The sequence below is a fragment of the Zonotrichia leucophrys genome, chromosome 4, assembly GCF_028769735.1.
Source record: "Zonotrichia leucophrys gambelii isolate GWCS_2022_RI chromosome 4, RI_Zleu_2.0, whole genome shotgun sequence".
NCBI lineage: Eukaryota > Metazoa > Chordata > Aves > Passeriformes > Passerellidae > Zonotrichia > Zonotrichia leucophrys.
The window spans coordinates 10,827,375-10,832,925 of record NC_088173.1 but is presented as its reverse complement, the minus strand read 5'-3'; the positions used below and the strand labels follow the sequence as shown (position 1 = coordinate 10,832,925).

At 36.2% G+C, this 5,551-nt stretch overlaps 1 long non-coding RNA gene across 1 annotated transcript; it reads left to right on the top strand.

Moving 5' to 3' along the window:
• The first annotated feature begins 462 nt into the window (after window positions 1-462).
• Window positions 463-1,388, top strand: LOC135447532 (uncharacterized). Its single transcript, XR_010440184.1, has 3 exons — window positions 463-578; window positions 993-1,168; window positions 1,265-1,388. It is a non-coding gene; the product is annotated as an uncharacterized LOC135447532 (long non-coding RNA).
• Window positions 1,389-5,551: the final 4,163 nt, after the last annotated feature.

Below are 5,551 nucleotides of genomic sequence, written 5' to 3'. Positions count from 1 at the left end.
CCCTGCTGCTACTTGCTTGTAGAAATATTGCGATATATGAAGACCCAGTCTCAGAAGCATCCCACACCGTGCAAGATGGTGACATGGTGGTCTGTAAGGCTCTGTAGGCATTTGAGGTTGCTTAGTCACCTTTAACTTCAGATATTTGGTTTACATAAAACACTTCTGTTGCATGTGGCATGACTGGATGCCATGGAGAGTGCTTTGGAAGAAGTCTTGTCATCCAGGAGTCAACAGTTGGGTAAATGACAATCAGATAGATATAGGTGTATAAAAACTGTTGTCATTCATTGTGGTCTTGTGTAGGGGGATAGAATATAAACAAATAGTGTAGACAGTAATCTTACCCCTAAGGAGCTGCAGCTGGGCCAGTTATCAAAGATTGGGAACAGGCCTGACTTTAACAGGCCACAGCTGTAACCAGTGAGAAGAAGAGTGCTATAAAAGAGTGGGGTGGCTGGGGGAGAAGGGACCTGGAGTCAGTTGGCTGCTCTGTGAAGAGTAAAGTCAGTGCTCTGAGGAGTAACCCATGAGAAAACACCACAAAAGTATGGAACTTTTGCGATAAGGAGACAAAAGTATGGAACCTGTGCGATAAGATGACAACAGTCTTGTGCTTTCACTTGTATGAGCCAGGAGCAATTATAGATCCAGTCTTTGGTGTGCTCTTAGGAGTTTTCATGTCCAAAATGTTGCAGATTTGTTGGAACTCATGCCTAAACCTTTGCTGAACACATAATACAAATCCTTGGATTTCAGATGGGGCTCTTCTTTTTTGGCTGTCATTGTTCAGAAACCTTAAGTTGAATAGTTCTGATGTTCCTTGGGTTATTGAAAGGGAGAAGAAATAAGACAGTGGGAACTGTGAGTGCAGTATTCATGTAGGCCTGTTGCTCTCCACTTCGAGGCAAACCTATATCTTCTTTATAAAAACCTGAATTTTCTTTGAGAAAAAAGATTTTTGACCTTTCATTTTATCTTTTATTATTAAGATACTTGGCTCTGACTTCAACAGTAAGAGTGTCAAGCTGTTTTGAATTCCTGTTATCTCTAAAAAGCAAAGTGCCTTGTGACAGATGTCACAGATGGGAAGTTGAGGAAAAGAAGATTTTGGAGCAAACTTGAACCAATTCAACAGAGCATTAAAAAAGTCTGGAATTGAGGTCAGGTCAGTGTCTGGTATATGTGATTTCCTTGAATATGAACAATTGTGACTACTTCTTTTGACAGTTTTTCTCACACTTAATGTTTTATTGTGTTTTAGTAGCCTGGCTGATTATCACAAACTTGGACTTCCCTTTGAAGTGTTGTAAGGACATCTATGCCTTTACTACTGGTCGTCAGATGGGGTAGATTAAAACCTTTTATAGAAACAATCTTTGAGTGAGAATGTGGGTTTCTTAATGTTATTTTTCAAAAGGTCTATTTCTCTACATGGTTTCATACTTTGTTTTTAGCTAATTCTAATACTTTGTCTAAAATGCAATTTGTTTTTGGTCTTAGAATGATGATTTCTGTAGAAAAAAAAATGTTAGAAATCTCTTTTCAAGTTGTAAAACTCCCTGATGGAACATTTGCTGCCATGTAGGCTGCTTAGAGAGGTAGATTTCTAGTTCTTCGCAATTTCAGTGCTATACTTTTCCTCAAATTATTTTTTTCACTTGTCTGAGTTTCTCCCTGAAATCTGCTCTAGATATAATGAATCCAATCCTTAGATATGAAGGCTGATTTGATGTGCGTTGACTCCAATGGAAAAGCAAATTGATTTTTTTTTTTAAGAAGAAAGATTGGCATCAGGCTGGCAAGTTGGTTTTGTATTATTAAAGTGGTTTTTTTTCAAGGAAAACTCTCATTTCTTCATTCAGACAAAATTGTGTTTTTCTGATCTGTAGAAACCCATGTATCTGTGCACAATATACAATGTTCAACTATAATTCTTTCCTGTTTTATTTCCTTTCTGCACTGATATAAGAGTGTGCATATTCCCCTTCTTTCAAGGTGATCATTGTGTCTTCTCTCTTCCTGCTGAAGGAGTTATGCTTTTTATTATTTCTGAAACAATGGAAGTACTTGAATGCCCCAGTCCTGCAGTGTCTGGTCAGGCAGACAGGTGCATGTTCTCTTGCATTGGTTGCACAGAATATCAACAAAACTGAGTCTTGCATTGCTTCCCACTGTCTGGTCCTTGCTCTGACACTCTGATCTTTGACAGATTGTGATGTTCCTCTCCTTATGACACTGAAATAACTGAGAAGATTCTCTCTACTCAGAACTTCTTATGAACCTAATGTTGCAGTGACTGAGCAGTTCCTTTTCTGTTACAAACAGGTTTTGGGTTTGTTTTGATGCATAAATATTCAGAAAATACAAAGTGCTTAAATCTTTAAAATATAGCCATGTTTTCCTCTAGCAACATTTCTTTTTTGGAAGTGTTTTTCATTTGTCTTACTAATTTTCTACTAATCCTTCAGAGAAGAGAAAATACTGGAGTCTATTGTGATTTATATTTCTTTTACTGTGCTTTATTAAATACTTTCACCATTAAAATGATGCAATAGAAAAGTGTGATCTTTGATGCTTGGGACTTCCAAACTTATGCAGGTGTTTTTTTCCTAAGTGAAATGTAAGTATCCATGTACTTTCACCTAAGTGAAATGTAAGTAATTTATCTGCTTTACATTCATTGCAGTTTGACTTTTCTTATTCCTTTGAGTTCCTCAGGATGTAGTAGTTGTAGTTAAAATGCTAAAATTAAGCGTTTTAATAAAAAAGCAAAGGCTGGCTGGAGGGAGTGGAAAGAAAGCTGCTTAGCCAGGTATCATTCTATATCTATGAATTTCTTTCTCATTTCAGGTATGTTGTTTTGGTTTTAGTTTTTTCTCCTCCTTAACATCAGTGTGGCTGTGCTCATGGTACTTCATGGCACTCTTGCAACTCAATACTCTGGTGATGCACGTTTAACGTAATATTGATTAATTAAATTAAGCAGAACTGGTTTTGGTAACATGTGGGCGGAAGGAAAAACATGCCATAGAAAAAAGGATTCAGGTTGTTAAAGGTAAAAGTGCTCCTGTTGTAAACAGTGTTGTCTTCAGTCAATCCCTGTAATGGTCCCAACTCCCTCATTCACATGAGCAGTCAGTAGTGTAGTTTCAAAAGATGATCTCTTTTTCCCCTGCTAAAAATCTAAAATATTTTTTCCAAAGGTACTTTACTCATCAGACAAATTGATTCATGTTCACTTGTTCACACAAAATTACTCCTAAATGAATATGAAACAGGAAACCCTAGGAAGTCACCATATTTTACGATATACTCCATCAGTTGCTCAGACCTTCTAACCTGGAAATTTGTTTTACTTTACCTCACCTGTTACAAGCAATTGATAAAAGCTACTCTGTCAAAGGTGTCAGGGTGAAAGGGATTCCAGGTTTAAGCTACATGAACAAGACTGTTTTATGGTTCATTTAATATTTGTCTATGAAATTTTCCTATATTTGCATATCTTGCATTTATCGTCCTGTGGCAACTGCAAAGGAGAGGGTTCTATTTAATCTTCTAGAGCTCTTTTTCTGGTTTATCAACATAATTTTTCCTTTCTAATTTTGTACTCTGAAAGTACTTGGAGTACAGCTTAATTTTTTACATGAACAGGTTATAAAATCTAAATATTGTAAAAATTATCCAGATATTCATATACTTTTTAGGGGTGGACCAAAAATGGATCAAATCCACTCTCTCATAACTCCCAGATAACTGAATACATAAGGACTAAACAGATGACTGTCTGTTTGAAACTAGATTCATGCAGTTGTTACTCTCATTGCCTGTGGAAATATCATGTAAAGAGATGAATGCCTGTTTGAAACTAGATTAATCCAGTTGTGACCCTCATTGCCTATGGAAATATCATGTGAGATTGCTTAGAAAATCTGAAGATATAAAGATATCCCCCTTATCCTCCCTCCCCTCCGGCATATGCACAGTTTTAATAACAAAGTAGAATTAGAGATTAAAAAGATCAGATAGTTAATTTTTCTGTAGATCACAGGCATATCATCAACCTAGCCCTGTCTTTTGCTTCATTGAAATGTAAGGTGCCCCTGAGGGAAGTTTCTTGTGCACTGGCACTCAGAGATGAGTCCTCTGCAGAAGCATTCGATGATGCACTGACACTTGGCCACTGGCTCAACCTTCCCTTTGTACTGGTCAGCAGAAGTTCCCAGCTGCCAAATTTCAGAAAGAAAATAGACTTCTTTTCCATGAAAAATGCTAAGAACATTTTTGATATTTAAAGTTATATGAATGTCAGATCAACTACTTTGATACCTCTGTTGCCATGTGTAACTCCATAATATTCTCTCTGGCACGGGAAAAGTTTGTTTAGTTAATTACTGTTTCCTGTATGTTTTTGTTTATCTTCAAATGCATGGGAACATAAGCAAAAACTATAATTTAAAACCAAAGAGTCTTTAATGCTGATATAGCTTATTTCAACTAAAGGATTAAGTTATCAAACCTGTGGATAATTCTGGTCTGTAAAATTGGAAGAGATGTGCACTGAGTGCATCTTTTAACTCCTTTTGTGTAAAGTTTTTCTCATAGGGTATTGAATTCATAAAGTGGTCATCCTCCCCAGTGTTCAGCATATGGTTTTTTAAATAGGAAATTTAAAACTGAAGTCCATAGATAATGTAATAATTATCAAGAATATGAACACAAGTTCAGCTAAAATTTCTGCTATTTTAAGACCAAGAGAGGTGTAAGTCTTGTTGCAATGCAGCAAACAGCCAAAAATCTCAGATTAAAATTCCAGGAGGACTAAAAAGGGAAATGTACTGCAACTAGAGCTAGAAGTTTACAGTGAAGTCTTGAGATTTATCAATTATTAATACTGACTATGAGCACTGAAAAGTTCATATGGAAACTACAAACTTTTTTTCCAGCTGGAGATTCCTTGGGGTGAGCTGCTGGTGAGTCTCTAAATATTATTGATGCTTGGAATGAGGAATGTGCTATAGCACTGAGAAGTACCACTGGGACAACAAGAAAAACATTTGGAAAGACTTTTGTTGTAAGTGCTGTTTCTGATCCAGTGTGTGTTCCTGCTTGGGTCTAGGAGGACACTGAACACTGGAGATCACATAAGCTTAAACAAAACATGTGTTTTTATTCTAGCACTCTGCTTACTTGATTTTTTTTCTCTCTCTCTTAGACTGTCACAAAATTCTTAACAGATATAATTAAAATGAATATTAAAACTGTGAACGAAATACAGACTGTAGATATATAGCTTATGTGTCATGGTAACGCTTCAAGGCTTTTTTCCTTATTCATAGGAATATTTTCCAAAAGTACAGGGTTCAAAAAAGAAATTTAATGTGAAGAACAGTAATTCAATTAGGATCATGAGAGAAAATTATGAATTCAAGTATATGAAGTCAACTTAAGGTGGGCTACAGAAAAGAAACAGCATTTTTACCTGAACTGATTTTCATAAAAAAAGTTAACTGGAAGGAAGGGTTGGTCAGTGAGCTGTTTTTCACCTGTT